Source organism: Symphodus melops (assembly GCF_947650265.1).
Source record: "Symphodus melops genome assembly, chromosome: 11".
NCBI lineage: Eukaryota > Metazoa > Chordata > Actinopteri > Labriformes > Labridae > Symphodus > Symphodus melops.
The window spans coordinates 12,623,594-12,643,529 of record NC_136701.1 but is presented as its reverse complement, the minus strand read 5'-3'; the positions used below and the strand labels follow the sequence as shown (position 1 = coordinate 12,643,529).

The window sequence follows — 19,936 nt, the reverse complement described above, 5'->3', positions numbered from 1 at the left end:
AAAGTCATATAGAGAAGTCATGACATTAGATTTAGTACAGTGTGTGGTTTGTGCTGCGGGCTCCATTATGGGTTCACAGAAGTCGTCATTCATCAAACAGAAGCAGAAAACAAGCTTTTCTTTAAAATGGACTGTGCTTTTATCTGCTGTCGGCTGGTAATTGCATTTTACTTCTCTATGGAATGAGACCGTGCATCTTTGAAAATCTGATGGACTCCAGTTGATCCCTCACAAACCAACTTTGCAGAGCCTATCATTTGTTTTGATGGTACCTTTATACAGTATTTTGATGCACAGAAGTGTGCACATGGTCAACAATTTCTGATTCCAAAGAGACAGCTCCAAAGGGAAAGCTGGATCTGAGACCCTAAAATTTCAAATATGATAATCTAGGTTCCACCAAAACAGCAACCTCCGGTCTTGAACAATAAAGCCAATGTGGAAGTGCAAAATCCTGCAGTCTGTTGAGTGGCCTCTTGAGGCTGGCTCATAACGAGCACACACTGTACAGGGGTGACTTTAAACCCCCCCCCCGAAAAAAAAAACAAAAAAAAAAAACAAACCTCTGCTTTGATTCATGAACGATGCAGTGTTATTCATTTTAGGTGCGTAGCTGACATGATTGACAGGTGGGCCTGTTACACAAGCCACTGCAACCTGTGTAATGTAATAACAAAAAATTTAATTATAACCCCCTCTTGGCAGAGACCTACCTCTAAAAGATTAACAGTGATATCCTTCAATAGAACCTACACTGAAACTATGGAAGGTGTGATCAATTTGCTGTCCAATATCTAAACCAGTCATAATTGTTCCCCATAAAAGGGTTAATGCTGTCAAAACTGAACCAAAAACCCAAGCTCACAACTTGGGAGACAATACGTCTGTTTATTCACAAGCAGGGTCGGTACACACAAATCTAAAACTCCAAGCGGAAGTATCCAAAAAACAAGAGGCTAAAGCCTGAGTCACTATACAAAAACAGGAATAATGAATGCGGGGACGCTGACACAAGGTACAAGACGAAGTGGGACAGAGGGTGCATTTGGATTGTCCCTCTTATCTACTTTCACAATCCTCTTTACAGGGTTAAGGAAAGGTGCTAGGAGAATTCATTAAGGACTTAGCAAAAGGCAGTCATGTTGTTTTGACAATCCGACTGCATTTCCATGAGGCGACATAATAATAATGAGACAACGGCGGAGGTTAGTGACGTGGGTCTGCCATGGTGAAACTAGTTTTCAAAAAATGGACTACAAAAAGCTCATCTAAAAATCTTTATTCCCTTTGCCTTCTTACCTGTGAAATAATCCTGATAACCACAAGGTGTGAATGAAAATATGAGGTAGGCTATATAAGATACCAGGGTACTACTTTGATCATTTTACAACATCAGCATCGCGTTCATAGTTGCCCTTTGCATTTAAGATTGTTCAAAGTTGTTTCAGGCAAATTATTACAACGCTAACTTCCATGATCTGCATCCCTTTTCTTTTTTTATAAACAAGGTTTCCATAACTTTGAAAGAAATTTTAACTGCTCTTATCATGGCCGCCTCCAAAATGCTTCCGGGGTTATGGAAAAAAGGCGCGTGAAAGTTACCACTTTTTGCTACTGCATTTAATTTAAATGTAAATTCAATTCCATGTGTAATATGTTGCAAATTTAATTTAGCCCAAGTCAATCTCATGCGTCCTGTGGTCTCATATTTGTATTACAGAAATGATCACAGTTTGGTATGTTTTTAGAGAACAGTGACCCTCGATGACACTGGCTCCAGTATTTTTTGGTCATGTTAAGCTGGTGAACCACAATCTTGGCAGCAAAAACAGCCTCTGTGGCTTTCTTGGGTACTTTGCCTCCAGCTGTCCTGACTGTGCCATCTGAGTAAGAAATGAATCTTCATTTCTTGGGAAAACAAGGTCAAAGAGGCATATAAGACCATAGTCACTGATCCAACAGAGCGTTAGACAAACATGGTCAGTCACACATTCTGCCTGACAGTAGATGAAGATGGTTGCTATTTTTCTATTTGACGTGTCAATTCTTCTTCGCATGATCTTCAAGGAATACTTCTGCGTGTTACATTGAAATCTTGTTAGTATCTTACTTTCAGTGATGAGGTTTGATTAGGTTGGGAAATTTAAAATTTAAAAATCAACGTTATAGATCCAGTCATATGTTGCCTTGACCTATCCATGGCACCTATACCTTTACCCCAAGTTGACGTTAGTGCTCCTTATACTACACCTGTCTTAAGGACAAGGTTCACAAACTATGGTAAATGGGTATATCTACAGCTACATATTTTGACAAGTAAGAATCACTGTCCAAGCTGCCATATTTAATGACTTGAGAGTGAGAATACCATACAAAACCCCAGAGTGCACTCATTGAGCTAATGCATTAAGAATCCCAGTGTTGTGGCCTGCATACTTAGTGATTTTGCCATAAACATGACAAATGGTTCAACACTTTCCTCCTCAGATCATTCTCTTTCTCTACCCTCTCTCCCTCGCTTTCTCTTTCTTCTCCTCGCGCATTGTTTTCTCCCTTTTCTCTTTTATGTCGACCTCTCATCTTTTTGAGCCATATTTTGTGGTATCATCAGAGAGACAAATGAGAAACAAGAGAGAAAGAAAGCCTCGAGGCTCATGTCCTCACATCATCATCACTCCCTTTATCTCCCCATCCTTTCTTTCCCCGTCATTTTCTCCCCTCCATCTTTCTGTCTTCCTGAGTGACAGCTGGCAGCCAGTAGGGTACAGTGGGCATGCCAACCCAAGTGCAGATTTTTGCCAGCTGACTTGGGAAAATACACATTTTAACGTGACTGACTCATGCGTGCTGTTGCTGCCCTTTTTCTGGATCGCTCAGACGCTTGATGCAGTGCACATTACACTGGCTGCTGCCCACAGAGCTTTGTGGTCATTAAAACATGCAACAGTACCTTCACAGACGGCCCATAAATGAATCCAGAGGGACACACTCGAGGCAGAGGCCACACAGGCAGCTGCCATAAAAACAAGCAATGAAAGATACCTCGCTGAGGGGAGGCAATGATTGGAAAAAAACAATCACTGGTGGGCTGATTTTAGAAATATGAAGATTGATTGACAGCCTAAAATCCATTCCCCACGTTTACATATGGTGCTAAAGATTAAAGATGCTCTGTTAGCATTCGTTTCTTTCAGATATTTCTCCTTATTCTCGGACTTAGTTTATGCTTATTTGCTCCCTACTAGGGATTTTTTTTCTTTTGATTTGTTTATTCTGAACATGTAACATAAGCAAAAGGATATAAAATGATAATTACAAACAATGGAAAGCATAATTCAGAAAAATATAAAAATAAAATAAATGTGGATAATAAGCTATTTTAAATTACATTTCCACAAAGGAGTGGGAAGAAGTAAAAACGTATTGAATCCCACCCCCCTCTCCATCTATTCAGCTAGCTTGTATACTATATTTTAAATTATGACTAATGTGTATATATATTATATATATAATATGATATTAAAATGTATTTTTATAGTTTATACAGTATATGTATTTTTTTCAATATTAATTTATCAATAAATAATTGACCAACAGATTTTAAATAACACAATTACAAAAACAACAGCAACAAACGAGAGACTTACATGTGGCACGCAGAAGGAGTAGTAGGAGTAGCCTATTCTTTCATGACTTACACAACTTGTTCATTCAAGGATTCCCAAATGGCAGGCTTTTTTATTCATCCTTTCACTAGAAATGGGAAGTGACATTTGGGTCAAATTCTGGGGTTTAAGTAAACTTAACAGCTCTGAAATCCAGGACTTGATTACTGTTGTTTGAGGGCCTGATTGTAGAATTTAACAACAGTTTATCAAGATGCAGAGGTCAGTGATTACAAGGGGAAAAAAAGATAAGTCTCAAGATGGCAGAAAACATTAATAAAGAGAAAAAAAACAAGACATGTGGCATACAACACTAAACACACACATACACACACACACTGGATATCTGTGTGTAATCTGGGATTATTCTAGTACAGAAGGAGGGCATGTCCATGACCACAATGGCTGAGAAATACAACATAGAAAGAGAAAATAGACAAAACACAAGGCTCAGACTTGGACCTTAAGGGATAAAGTGAGACAGGCGGTAATGAAAAATCTGGGATACAGAGATTTGCTGTTTTGCTTTGAGAGAGAGAGAGAGAGAGAGAGAGAGAGAGAGAGAGAATACTCCTTTGCGGCCTCTTTCTCTCTCTCTCACACACACACACACACACACACACACACACACACACACACACACACACAAACACTATTAGCACCTGTGTGAGCTGTCAACATTCAGCAGTTCAACTTTGATCATTACTTCAGTAGCTTGTAAATATTACAACATAGATGGATTTGACTGAGCCCCTTGAACACATCAGACCTAGGCCGCTACACCCTTCAGTCATTTAAATCACACTTAGGTTTCAGTAGTCATCGGGATTCCTTTTCACAAACCCAATGAACAATCAATTCCGTAATTCAATCCCCTGGTCAATCATGTTTAAATGAATTATTCAGAGGCCATCCTTTTTTTCTGCTGTTTCTATCTACCTTCCTTTTTATCCCTCTGTATTTTTGTAAATCCCTTTTTTGTGTATATATTTATTTAATATATTTTTGTATTATTTAAATATATAGCCTGCAGTATATAGTACATGTATATATTTACTTAAAGCTCAGTGAAATGGCTCACCAGCAGAACACTGCCCTTAATACTCTGCGAGCAGAAAGCTGAACAAATCACTTAAAATAAAACAAGCTGGAATCGGCATGTAGAAAAGGACAATCAAACTGATGTGTGAACTGTTGATTTTAATCTATGATCGATATACTTCTCCAAATAAATACTGTGCACTTTAAAGGTGGATGTATTTTTGTGACTAAGCAGTCAGTGGCCCCTTACAACACCCATCCTGAAGCCTCAGCGCTAAAGCCTCAAGAACATAACTGACATCAGACCTGTGTGTGAGAGAGTGTAAGTTTATGAGGTTATGTTGGCATAAAAACACAGAATTGGACACAGACATGTTGACCTCAAGAGTTGCACAAAAAACAACACAACATGCATATTGTTCAGATTGGCCAGCAGTTATTGGAATAAGAGATGAATGATATATACAGTAGTCCAAGTAGTCCTTGTAAATATGCACTTCTCCTTATTACAGTGAGACCAGCAACTTGAGATTTGAAAATGGAGTTGAACCTAAGAGACAACATCACTTTGAGATTTATTAACACAATTGCAACTGTGCAAATGCTACAGTGTCTATAAATGGCAAAACTGTTGTCAGACTATAGACGATGGATTTGTTCCTTCAGTGCTTCAAAACACTGACTGCTCCAAGGTCTTCAATAAGGTATCACTCGGACTACATGAACTAATATCATGACCCTCAACCACTGGTGCTACATCCATATGCAAATATCTGGTTTTAGAAAAAAACCCATTACCACACTTCCACACTTTTGTATTTGATACCTAATAGAGTTTGTACATTTTGTGAAGCTGTGAAAAATTCAGGACATCTGAACATTATGTGCCTGTGCAGATGTTTGACCTAAAACAGAAACACAATAAAAGTAAAATAGATAATCACCATTGCCGGCCCGATCACAGATAAACTTTGTAGCAGATTAGTTTTTTTCCTTTAGCATCTTTGCTTAGTTTGTATTCATTATATGAGGGGCAAGACTCCAGTGTTAAATATTAACTAATATCCCAGTATGCACTATTGGTTAATCCCATTGAAAGATTATGTTGACATGAAGACTTTTTAAATAAGTGCAATGTATAAAATATTCTATTTGCCTAAGTGGAAATATTGCCATTGACCACACCAGCATATCTAGAGTCTGTAGTCAAGATGAAGGCAAAGTCAAGATAGAAAGTTAAGACTGCGCCACAATCTGTCCAAAAATGTTGTTTCTGAAAACCAAATCTGACACCCACTCAGTAAATAACCACTCAATCCATCTAAATCTTTTATCAATCTCTATAACAAGGATATTAAATGTCGGACAGAGAAACAGTTGACAGAAACAATAAAGACAAAATTACAGGAATCTGAACAACAAAAGGAAAGAGCAGGTCGAGTAAAAGGAGGGAAAGAAAATCAGTGTATAGAAGTCAGAAAACTATAAGGTATGATTTGTATTATTTGTGCTGCATTAGCTAGAATTTAGCACCATAACTCACAAGTGTGTGCTTTACATTTACATATGCCATCAACTTATTCATCATATGCAGTGTATTAGATGGTTATATAAGTGGCAATCAGCTGGAACAAATCACTCATCACTTGGGTCGCTGTAGTCAAGATCCAAAGTCAAACTATCAGAACTGCAAAGCTGCATGACTAATTAATGTTGTCATCAGTTTAATACATGAACATATAATGAACATTTATTATAAACATTACCAAACCTTGCTTGAAGGACCCATAGGCTCTAAATGCAATCATTTCCAGTTAAGTTCTTTATAAAATGGAGATGTCAGTTTACAGCTCTGTTTTTTTCGGTGACATTTTCAGTAAAGACTAATGTTTCTTATTAACAGCGCTCGCGTGCAGTCAGCTATGATAATTACTGTGTTAAAGCAGCGAAAACATTAATAATTTGCCTGTTCTAAACTTTGGAGCTGCACGAGACCAGAACATTGAAGCAATCAGAGCAATCTGTTGCACCGCCCACATCGGTTCAGATTACAGCGTCACATCAGCCGCTCGCAGTGTGCACGGCACGTCAGGGTGCAATCAGCAGCCGCCCACGCAGACGGTGCCCAGATGGACAGGTTTACTGTTTCTGTCTTTCTGCTGCTGAACGCTCCCCTCTCTGCGCTTCAGGCTTTGTGAGATGAAGTGTGATGATCAATTGCGGTGAACATTTCTGAGAAGGTTTTAGAATGGAGTTCAGTACCCCCCGACTGCCTCCTGAATTTTTTAACTTTACTTGGCACTGAGAGACAAATGGCCGCCCTTTATGGAGCAGCCTTAAGCAGTCTGATTGTTAATACTGTAGGTGTTTAATATTACAAGGGGAGCTGCTAAATATATAAACACATTACAGTGCTCTTTTTGATTTATGAGCTTTTTAGAAAATTGCATCATACCCTTTCCTATACAAGATTTTGCTTTCTCTATTTTCTGACTAACAAACTGCAGTTTTTGACCCCTGTGGGAGTCCTTTGTGTGTATTTTTACAGTGTAACAATTTTCTGACTCACAATAAGTCATACTGCCATGGATCTCCTCCAAAGCACACACTCACTGAGAATAAAGAAATAAATTGGTTATAAAAAAAATGCCAGGAAAACATAAAATTTCCTGACATTGAGGTTATTGGCTTTGTGACTGCCGAGAAGGTTTATGACAGCGAGCTTTTCACAGGCCAAAAGGAGACAAAGGAAGCTAATCTCACTTAGAACGTTAAAATCTGCTATATAACTAATGAAGTATTATGCTGTGGCCAATGAGGTGGAGGCACTGCAGAGCACCCACGCTGTGTGTGAGTGTGAGTTTAGATACAGTATGTGTGTGTCCTTTGTTGAATGAGTGGGGGTTTGTTTGTCGGGAGGTTGCGGTGATAACTCTGCCATCAGGAAGTGAAGGAAGAACAAGCAGGAAAAGAGGGAGTGAGAATTGAGACTTCAGAAGAAAAAAAATGGATATAGTGCAAGAAATGGTTTGGTTAAGTTTTTAGTATAGCTGCACTATTGTTTATTTACTGCTCTGTGTTCCTTTGAATTAGGGGACAAATAAAGTTTTTAGAATTGAATTGATAAGAAACAGACAAAAACAACATTCACATTTTATATAATCCAGTTCATAACACCAAATAAGTGTACATATTAATATTAAAGAAAGGATTGATATAAAATAATTGAGTTTATGCTGTGGACATCTATTTTTGTCAGGTTTTGTGTGTTTGCATGGTAACATTTGCATAGTTATAATGAACTACAACTAAGGGCAAAACCAAGTGTCAATCTGCTGAGTTAAATGTGGAAGTGCACAAATCTGCAGTTCCTGGAGGACCTTTAGGTTGACTGCCTGAGTCCTCATCAGGTCCCATTTTGACAGAAACAATCAAGTCTACAGCATTTTACAGAAATGGTTTTGGTATCAATAGCTTATTTCTTTATTTGTTAAAACCGTACAAAAATGTTCTTTTAATCAGGAATTTGTTTTGTTTATTTTAAGGCTAAGAGTTATTTAGTTGTTTCTCTGGTGGCTAAAGGCCTTCTTTTTTTTGTGATCAAGTGTTTTATTGAACAATGGAGGCATAACATCGTAAATCAAAGAAAACCATTAAGTCTTTTTCCTCCTTTCTCAGACCCCTCCCCTTGGACCCCACCCCATATAGAACCTTGGTACGCGTCCAATGAGTAAATGTGTATACATACATAGACAATTACATTTATATGCACACACACTCAATAACAACAAAACAAAACTAAATGAAAAACCTAAATAAATAAACAAATAAAATAATGATCATTTGACAGAAAGACCGCAGTTGTGAATCAAATTTGAACAGAACGTTTGGCATAATATACATTTATTTTCTCCAGAGCACTGGACAAAGTGTGCTTAGAGCTGTCCTTTGCACCATTACTTCTCACTATTGAAAGCTCCAGGGCAATTACTTACCTTCTAAAGTTTTTCCTCTGTGCCTGTTTCTACTATCAATAGATAGTCAGCATTTCCATTTTGGTAACTGCCATAGTAACACCTATGGTTATACCAGTGGGAAATATCAAAGAGATTATATCCACGTTTTATGCAGTTTATGGGTAGAACTGAACAAACCACACAAGACAATGAAAAATGTTTTGGCTAATGATGGTGCCAGATGAAAAGTAAGTAGTACTATTAACTCAGGGGGTTACAAGTAGTTTATAGTAACAAATAATGCCAGCTGACGAACCTGCTTTGGGTCAACATAATCTCCATAAATGTTTACTCTTTGAATTCCTTTTGTTGTTGCGAGGTTAATTTAATCCATTATGGTAAAATGTAGTCTGCACTCTGTTGCCTAATAAAAGACTTAAAATATTGAGTTTTAAAAGCAGAAAATGCTTTTCTCATGCTTCACATGAGGTTTTCACTTTTTCGTCAAAACCTGGAGAATAGTTTACCGAAATGTTAACTCTACAGATTTTTTTTTTTCTTACTTCCATGACTTGTTTTGTTTTGGGTTTGGCCCAAAAAAGTTATGATGGTTCAGCCTTCCCACTGTCACAATGTTGTTTCTGCACATAGCTGTTTTAATGAAAGAGCTTTAAATTCTCATATACTTCTTGTTCAGGATGAGGTGGTGAGGAGGAAAAACAGAATGTAAAAGAAAAGGTGTGTAGTGGACTTCCAATCCTCAGGTGGGCAGAAACACACCTCCACATGAATGCTAATGTTGCTCTGTAACTGCTGGATGTGTAAATAAGAATCTGTTCAGCCTTAAAGGTGATAATATGTGAGTGATGTGTCAACAGCTTGTTTCTGAAGTCTTTGAATGGCCAGAATGATCAGTTATTCAGATTAGATGTTCACATTGATGAATTACACTCCTCTAGCTTTCAGGAAAATTATGTTGGATTTTTACACCAAAGAGATGAATGAAAACCAATGAATACACATCTATTACAGTCAAGTACATGTGCCCTGGTTTTGGTAAATGGACATGAGCTTTTATTGTGTACCCAAAGCGCTTTTACACCACAGGTCACATCTAATTCACACACTCTGGCAGAGGCTGCTATGTAAATCTTCCATTGAACTAATCCATTTCATACACATTTATACACCGCAAACATATGGGGTTAAGTGCCCAATAGTTTTTTTTATAGAATTAGCCTAGTAGGTTTCTTCTGAATAAAGTATTTTTTTTTATTTGGTTCTGTCAACTCAATCTGATATTCCGACACAAGTCAAGATTGAATTGCTCTCTGGGCTGTGAGTCAAGGTCAAATGGTTTGAAGGATGACATCAGTATTTTACTCAACAGGAGAGAAAATGTCATCTCTCCTGAAAATATGGCTGAGCAGCAGTGCAGGGGTCAACAGTCAAGGAGACATGGTTGAGCTTTCTTTTTCCCAGAAGCCATAAAGATGGCGGTGTGGAAGGCAACAGGTTTAGTGATGGAGATAAATGAACCTGGTTGACCTGCCAGGGGGTAAAATTACAGAGTCCTTGAAATGTTCGTGTCACTCAGTATTTGAAAGAGTAGTTAAAGATGATGAACTTCATCCATTCAGTAGATGCTATCGCTTTATGCACACTTAGGATAATTTTTTTTAATGCGTTTTGATACCACATGTTTAAAAAAGCTTCAATCGTTTTGAGTTTAATGATCACTGGTATAAAGGTTCTGAAGCTGTTAAACAACTTAAGCCCATCTTTTATATTTCTAACCCAACGTTACCACCAAAAAACAGTAGAGCACTGTTAAATTGTACAAACACATTAGCCATGTTTAGTCTGAAACATGGCTAATGTAAGGTATTTGTGCATTTACTTAGTGTGCAGTGTGAGTTCTATTTATAAAAAAACAACAACAATAAATAACCCAATATTAAATGTCTGGGACTTCTACAGTATTTTGTTTGTGTGATATCAAAACCGATATCATTATGGTTTAAATTTGTATGATTGTTGTTTAATTTCTATTTTGACAAAACAAATGTACAATAAGGCCTACAATACCTGACCTGTAGTTTCTTTAAACTGGTCTCTCTAAAATAAAACAAGTTATTCTTCTATATGTCACAGAAATTGGTAAGTTTGTTTTGGATTTGATTTGCCTTCACAGGTAACATGTTTTTTTTTTTTTTCAATGATCAACGTCCCCCGGGCTATCTGAGGACTCTCTCGAGGCTCTTTTTTCCCCATCAATAACGTAGGCAGCCTTGAGAATGTGAAGGAAACCGCAGCTCCTCTTCTTCTCCTTGTGTTTTTGCTTTCTGCCATTCTCCATTTGTCAAAGTCCTGCTATATCATTTCATGCTTGACTCTCCTTTCCTATTACCTCATGTACACGATAGTATGGCAGCCCACGAGACGTGTCAACATGCAGACCTGATGAATTATTAGGTCTTGTTTATTATGAACTCTGTAGCTTACAGAAACTGGCTGCTAGCTTTTAATATTCATGCTGCATGACTGTTCCCAACTGATGCTAACAGGACCAAGTGGGATCATATTAATGCAGTCACGTACTTGTGCAGAATACGACATGCAGGAACACATTTGGACATGAAGCATTTTGATAATTAGTGCTGGTTCAGCATACACAAATGCACATGTGCACACATGCATACACACACAGGATCTATGAAGCACGCAAAACAAGCCAAATGTGTTGTTTTGTTGAGAAGCCTGCTTTGCTTGACGTGAATAGTCGGATCAGCTCTGCTATTTCTGTCCCTTTTTATTTGGTCCAAGCCCTCTGCAGGCAGGAAAGGTCGAGACGCTGTCCGCTCGGCTGAGTGGTCGAGAGATTGCGACCCGCCACGCGAGACTTTTAGAAGAAACATTTTGGAAGGTGAAAGCACACTCTTGGCTGCGCCTCCTGTGAGCTACGTGAAACATAGTGGTAAAGAGCAGCACAAACAGAAAACGGGTTTATTGTAGTAAGTCAGAGAGATAACGCGGTCTGTTGCTCCCCCCCCCCTCTCTCTCATTGGGCTGTAAATTTGTCATTAAACAGGCCATCCAGATATGAGTCATCTGTGAGATTAGTCTTTGTTTTCTGCCTGCCCTCTGTACCTCTCTATTCTTATCCTGCCTAATTTCCTCTCTGTCTTGCACGCTTTTTTCTCCCCAGCATGTTGACCTTGTCCCTTATTCCACCTTGTTCGAGTAGTTGAGAGATACTCCAGTGTTTGTGTGTGTGTGTGTGTGTGTGTGTGTTTGTGAGGGGACAAAGAGGAAACAGAGGTGGGAGAGCAGTGGAGGGAGGAGGAGAAGGAGAGAAAGCACTGAGGTGTCCAGCACTTAAATTGCCTGTTTATTTCCAGTCATTGCATCAATTACAATGATGCAGCTCACAAACGAGCATGTGTGTTTTTGTGTAGGCTTATATGTGTTAGACAGATGGGGGTGGAAAAAGAACGATTAAGAATGATAGATACAGAGATTTTGCTGTACTGTGCAGTTTCTGGCTTCCTGCGAGTCACAAAAAAAAGGGGGGGGGGGGGGGGAATGGATTTCTTTTTGTTCTGTTACCGGGGAGAGAAGCATAGGAAACTCAAAGTGTATTTTTGATTGTGATTTAGTCTGAAAATCAGTGGATTCTTGCCTAAAGTGTGAATGTCTGAGTGAGTGAAGCAGGCTGCAGGGTGTGTCTATGAGTGTGTTATGTGGGGTCGAGCAGCGGCTGCTCTGAGATCAGCAGCATGATGGTCGGCTCTCCAGGGAAGGGGGGGGGGGGGCGTGTCCGTGACAGGCTGCAGTGATTAGTCGAGCTCAGCGGGCAGAATTTATCAGACTCAGCCGAGGCCCTGAACCATTTCAGCCTGCAACTCTGCAATTTGTCTTCCACTTTGCGTCATGTAGCAGCTTCAGTGTGGCTCGCTGTTTTGCACTTTTATATACGACTGTCTTGCTTTGAGAATTTTCGAGTGATTGATGTACATTTTGAGTCTTGTTTTGTGAGACGCACAATGCTTTCACAGCAAGGTGATGTAAAACAAAATAGTCTTTATACAATGTGAATAACGATAGCTCCTTTAATTCTGTGTTTCTGCATAATGCATTCAATGCTCATGTCGGAAGAAAAGACTGGAGATCAGAATTAAAAATATTTAATACAAATAGTCAATGGTAACACTTTGTAACACTCATTAAGTCTGATGAAATTTAATAAACGTCTTATTTAGGTTCATATTTCAACTGTTAACAAGTGTCAAGTTAATGCGTCTGTGGGAGCTAATAAGCAATAATAAAGGTGTCTTTCACACTTAAATAGTCTTAAAGTGAATTAATATCACAACCATTTGTAAAAGCTGTTTATAAAGGTTAAGAATCTTCTAACAAATTCCTTTTTTCTATAATTAACTCTTTTAAAGCATTAATTTTAATAAACAGCTTATAAATGTTTATGTTAATTGTTAACACATTTCTAACGAGAGCCGTTCAGTATCTTTTATGAAATATAATTGTATATGTATATATATGTTCACACTCATATAGACTTATTCACATTCATAAAAAGTGGCTCAATTAACTATTAACTCTTTTACAAGGACGTTAATATAAAGTGTAGCGAAGTCAAATGTTTTTTTTTTGTTAAGCTGCGCTTAAATAAGAAATCCATCCTCTTGTCGAAGCAATGTCACATCAGAGATACTGAACGCTGTCAGTTACAATTTCTCACAGTCCAAAACCCTATAATGAGTTTAATATTATCTTCAAAACATCAAGACAAGACAAGAAGTCTGGAAGCCATAGAAATTGACTTTTTCCATTTTGGTTTAGAATCAAAATTTAAATAAGTATTTAATTCTCAAAATTGTTCCTCAGAATGTGCTATCAATACACAAAATGTTCGACATTAAATATACTCATAGATGTAATCTAAGCAATACAACGATGACTAATATATACAAGGCTAAAAAAAAGTGTATTGCAAAATGCTGAGATGAGCATGATAATAAATATGTAATAATGTTGTAGATGATTAATTAAAATGGGGTAGAGTTTTTACTGTGTTTACTTAAAGCAATGAGCATAGTATTTCCTAATTAATAGATTCCTAATTTGTAATCTCTCGATTGAATTATAACTTCATCAACTAACAGCGACACTGAAGACAAAAGTATATTGGTTGCATTTCTGATAGCTAATTAATCACAATTTTTAACAGCTAGTTGACAAGTGTTTGCATGGTTTTGGTGCAGGTGTTTTGTCGAGATGAAAGGTGTCTCTGAAGGTGTAGCCTGCTGCTGCTAATAAGGACAACACTGTGAGAGAGGCGAGGATGAACCCAAACAGGAACGCTGCAGGTGAATGGCCAAAAAAATGATCTGAAAGGTTTTAACCTGATAGGAGCTGCAGATTTGAAACATAACTCCATGTGGGTTTTGTTGGTACGAGCAGTGACTTTCATAGTGTCAGATGTTGTCACTTAGTACATTGTTAATTTAAAGACATTAGCTGTTATTGTTTTGTCACGTCACCTTGGGCTTTCAAAGATGTGAATGGCCTTTTCACTGTTTAAAAAAACCAAAACAATTCATTTAATAGTCAAAAGAAATGAGTATTGACTTATAATGGAAACAGAAAGTTATCACATCCGCAACTCCAGCAGGGCTCAATAGATTTCCTGCATTAGAAATGTCAAAGTAAATCCCTGTATTAGAGGAAATTACTTTTAATCAGTTGCTGAACAGCCAATCACACCGGCCTGGCTCATTACTGTCTGAAGCAGAGAGCATGAAAAACATGGGTGACAGATTTAGTGGTCTGCCTCTCTCCCTGTGGGATGCATACACTGTTTTTATGGTAAGGGAAACAATTCATCAAAGGGCAATTCATCAGTGGATAGCTTTTAATTAATGTTCAAACGTGCAGACCTTTTAAATCGGCAACCACAGCTCACCCCTCCCCTTCCCCTCTCCTCCAGTGTCCGGTCTGTTTGTTTCCTTTTCACAACGTCAACACCTCTTCTTCTTTTTCTTCTTTCCTTTTGTCCTTAAATTGCGGTCAGACCATTATTTCCGCTCCCACTTCAACACTGTCCCACTCCATTTTCACAGCTCCTCTTTTCCTCATCACGCTATATTCCCTCTGTGTTTACTTTAGTTGCTCTTGCAGATGATCTTTATGTTTTTGTAAATGCAGCGATGGATTTCCTGCATTTTTTTCACGTTAATATCTCATCTAATCTGTCTTATTTATGTTCCTAAATCCTCCTCTACCCTAAATTAGCAACATCAAGACAGGGAATTAAAATAAATAGCCGAACAGAGGACACAGAAGGAGAAACTGTTCGAAACGCTCAAAATGGAGCCGCCATGAGCAGTAAGCAGGGTGAAGAAACAAAAATGTCCACAGAAGAGGGAAGAAGAGAGAGTTGCACAGATTGATACTGAATGAAATTAAATAGGACGAGGGGGGAGAAAGAGAAGAGTAAATTGAGCATTACATACTGCACTACAGTGTCTCTTAATTAAGCGTGTAAAAGCTTTCTTATTAGGACTGATGTAGCGCTCAGTTAACGAGGGGAGAGAGAACACTCTTTCAGTTGTCATTGAGATGGGCCTCGGAGGAAAGAGTCAAACAGCAAAGCTCTGTATAAGAAAAGAAGGAGAATAACTTCAGGGACAAAGGCGAAGAGGAAAAAAAGGCCCAAGCTAACTGTTCATGCAGATTTTTTTCTCGCTCTGTGTGTTTTGTTCTCATTTATCTGTCATCTCTGTCGTCCCAGTGCCGCTGCTCCCTACCACGTCCCCATCAGTGAATAGACATTGTGTGTAGCTGCATTGAAAGTCTGAGCACAGCGCAGCGTGTGTGACAGGAGTGTGTGTGTAGGTGTGTGTGTTTGTGTGTGTGTGTGTGTAAGTGAGGGAGGGAGGGGGTCGTCAAATCAGTTCAGCTCCAAGTTCTGCACTTTGGCTGTCACCTGTGAAATTATGTTGAAAACTGTATATCGAAATCTTTTATTGACACTCACTTGGTAATAATGTAAAATAAATATATACAGAAACAGATGTATCTAAACCAAGAGCTTTGACTTACATAAAAGATCATTTGCAGGCAAAAGATGTCAAAATAGTCATGTCATATTTCAAAGTATGAGATACAGATTATAGCTTCAATTAACGGTTAACATTTTGGGAAAAAAGCTTGTTGAAAGCCAAAAACATGCACAAATAATTAAAAGACTGTGTGGGTAAATATGCAATTTGGTTAAACTTCTTACAGAATCTTTTTAAAATATGACAGAATTTATTATTTGGAAAGCGATGCATTTGAAGTTATTTGAGGCACCCTATAAGAAACCTTGTTTGTTTTTTTTTTTACCTCCGATCACCTTGCATGATGTCATGTGCAGAGTTGGTTTTGCTGCTACTGCACACAAACATTTTTTTTTTTTTTAAATTAGTAATGTTTCTTTGCATTTGAGTGTTAAAACTGTTAAATTGTGTTTGTACAGCAGAGGTTGTTTGAAACTCCAGTCGCTCTCTAAAACGGGAACAAAGCTCTAAATCGACAAATTGAGTAACACCTCTGTTCATTAACATGTTAAACAAATACATCATTGTAATAAAACATTTAAGGAGGTGTCAGTAAACGTCTATTTAACTAAAGTGGTGGACAAATAAAAGCTCAACTTTTTGTGCCTGCTCCCAGTTTGTATGTAACGATAAGTGAAACAGTATCCCACACACTATGATGTGTTCCTTATTATCTCACTGAGACTTAAACATTCATAATCATTATCTAACTAAACAAGTCAGCATTAATAAATAATATGCACAACATTATTTGAACTGTCATGAATATTGATACTCATTTCTGTTGAACTAAAGCCAGAGGATAGTTACCCTAGAGTGTAGCTTACAAGAGAGACTGAATACAAAAGGCAAAATAAGGTAGCCACAGTTTGATTGTAGTTAAAAAAAAAAAAAAGTCTTCTAACATCTCTCAACATGCATTAGTGTATTAACGGTGAGCTGTTTTCCCTGCTTCTAGCTTTGATGTTGACCAAGGCTAAGTAGCTTCTAATTACGTTTGACTACATTACGTTAAGACTGCTCAACGCTCGAAGTTTGTCCCTTTTATCCGCTTGTATTGTGTTGAAGAACGAAGTAGAGGATAAAGCATGAAAATATATGTGCAAATTGACACATAATTATTAAATTAATTCATTTCCATTTTTGTCTGTCTGTCTTTGTCTATATCAACATCAATACCAATATGAAGCTTTATTGTCATTTTATTAATGTGCAAAACAACCATAATACAACAATTGGGAAAGCACCAGCTGATCAATAATGTAATACCCAAATAAGTTTCATACAGCACTACAATATATTGTGAACTAGTTTAACTAATGTTGGCAAACATACTGGACATTTCCAATTTTCCACTTATCTTCAGTAAATTCAACATCATTGCAAAGATAAAAAAGAAAAAGAAAAAAAAGAAAAAAGAAAAAAGAAAAAACTTTATTTCTTTGTTTGAAGTTCAGTTTGACAACTGCCTTGTTGCAGTTATTTTCAGGTTGTACAGCCAGATAACAGCTGCAGCCGTCCAGATGGGGGACAAAGACAGTCTGCACAAGCAACTGTGTCTGAGTCAGCAGATTTCATGCACAGAAGACCTGCAACAGCAGCTGGTAGTATTGGTTGTCTAAAGTCAGACTAAACAGCGATGTGAGCAGCAGCAAATGTTCAAGTGTCATTCTGATTGACGGCTCTTGTTAAAGGCAACATTTCTGAGAGGTGAACAGCTGCTCAGTCTTGTCAAGGTCAGTCAGGAGGTATTTGGCAGGACTCCAATTGGAGATTTTAGCAAGAAAATTGGAGATATGCGACCTGACCTGTGTGTCAGAACTGGGAATCAAAGGTCAGATAAGTGTCACTGCAATGAGAAGAGGAATTATGGGATGGTGACAGAGCCAAGGAGTTTAGTGTGCCTAAGAAAGGAGGTTTGGCCTTGTCAGACCTCCTTAGAGAGGCTGATGCAACCTAACATAACATAACCTAATTGTAACATAATTTTTCCGAAATGCATCGATTATAGGTGGGATGAGTGGTTTCACCTGCAGAAATTCTTGCAACAATTAATCATGTTCTACATCAGTTCATATTGGTGTATTAATATAAGAAACCTTGCAACCACCAGATGAACTTGTCCATTGTAGTTATAGTATTCTGAAACACAACTTTTCCATCCTTATATATTTGATTCTCTTTTAAAATTTAAATGATATGTATAATAATTAATAATTTAACAGGCCCATGCATTTCACCTGATTGTCATATGGATTTGACTTAGTTTAATTGTTTAATTATAACCCATTCATAAATGCAGATGCCCTGGAATTAAAGTAAAGTCTACATATACATACAGCTCTATCTACATCAAATTTTTTCAGACGATAAGTTGCTCCTCCTAAAGGGGGAAAGTGAGACTTGGAAGGGTGCATGTATAAAAAAAAAAAACAATACTGCATGGGGTGAAAGGTGCACTCAGAAAGTGGGTTTGACCTGTTCATTCAGCATGTATTGCGCAACAGTGGCTCTGCAAGACATCTGGAGGCAATTAAGATTCAAAACACCATTTTTGCAATTAGTGTCAAAAGTTGCACTAGTTCTGAGTCATGACTCTTTCAAATCTGTGCACATAGACATGAGTCACATATTTTAATATTCAGTGTGACATACACTCACTGGGGATATCATTATTTCAAGTTTTCATTTAAAAAAATGTCCAAAATATTGCTTAATGTCAGTAAAGTAATTCAGTGATACTGGACTTTGCATGTTTTATTGCAAACCGATACCGTTGGTAGCTAATCAGGCCTACTTTGAATGAAGCATCTTTTACAACTTCATTTCATGGAAATGTATGAAAAATTGACACTTCTTATAACCTCAAACTTTTCAGATGAATCTGTAGGTCTTAAGTTTTCTTTAGCTTAATGTTAAACAGTTATTATTTTCCGTTCATTTATTAAGACATCGCACTCACAAATGTCTTCAAAATATTTAGAATATATTGTCAACGGTCCTATAAAGTAAAGATGCCATTTTCTCTCTCTCTCTCTCTCTCTGATTTCGAGAGGGGGAGGCGATATCAGGGGAGGTGGCGTCAGTGTCACACACACACACACACACACACACACACACACACACACACACACACACACACACACTTACCTTTGCAGATACCTTTTTGAAAATGACTGAGCTGTTAAAAGATGTATTTTGAGCCAAGGTTGCAGAAAAAGGTGCATAAAAAGACAGAGGGTCTCTTTGTAGGGATGTGTGTTCTGTCAAAGATTGTTGCGTGTTATGGAGGCAGCATGTTGAAGAGAGATAGCTGTTAAAGGAGCAACACTGCTCTGTAGTTTTAGCTGTCTGATCAGATGAGGTTTGGTTCATGACAAGAGAAGTGAAGTGACTCAAAGGAAGATGGCGCACTGTCTCGTGTCACAGAGCAGGCGGTGTAAGCAGAGACAGCGAGGGAGAGACCCCATCAGCATCCATGTAAAGTCAGAGACAGTGATGTCAGGGTGGAGGCAGCTGCTGGCAGACTTTTAGGCCTCGTCTGAGAAAACAAGAGAGATGGGAGGTGGTGGTTGGTAGTTAGGAGCGTGAGATGTCATTACGCATATTTCGAATCCAGTTTGTGACATATTCTGCAAAGAAGGATCGTAGGAGAGCTGTGGGAGAGACAGAGAGCAGTTTTAAACTTAAGAGGATGTGTTTCATGTCAGCATATTATAACTTAGATTAATAGTCAGTTTGAACAGTTTCTTTGAACTTAGTTTTAACAGTCTAATGACTATCAGGGATGCGATCACCAACTTAGCGGAAAAAAATCGCAGAAAAGCATTTGACTGAAAATTTAAGAGGAAGTAATGGGTTTTTAGAGTTTGCTGATCCTATATGTTTTTAATTGGTCATATAACAATTTAAATTTTAAATGCTGTATGTGTTATTCCTTCTTGATTAAATGGAGATAAGTAGTGCAATTGTATATCTCATTCGTGTGGAAATAATGGAATGAAAGTTTGGTAGATGAAGAATTAATCACTGAATCCTTTAAGCAAGAGTCAATTAAGAAAAGCAATAACCATTGAAAGTGGAATAAATATACATTATGAGATATTGTGGAAAAAAAGACAGGCAAAGTCATGCAGAAACACAAGTAATGTGT

The 19,936-nt window shown here is 37.8% G+C and overlaps 2 protein-coding genes across 7 annotated transcripts in view; one reads left to right on the top strand and one right to left on the bottom strand.

Moving 5' to 3' along the window:
* spata22 (spermatogenesis associated 22) overlaps positions 1–19,936 on the bottom strand; it is a 277,137-nt gene that overhangs the window by 74,635 nt on the left and 182,566 nt on the right. The window lies entirely within an intron of this gene.
* flrt1a (fibronectin leucine rich transmembrane protein 1a) overlaps positions 1–19,936 on the top strand; it is a 75,879-nt gene that overhangs the window by 40,486 nt on the left and 15,457 nt on the right. The gene's annotated exons all lie outside the window — the stretch shown is intronic.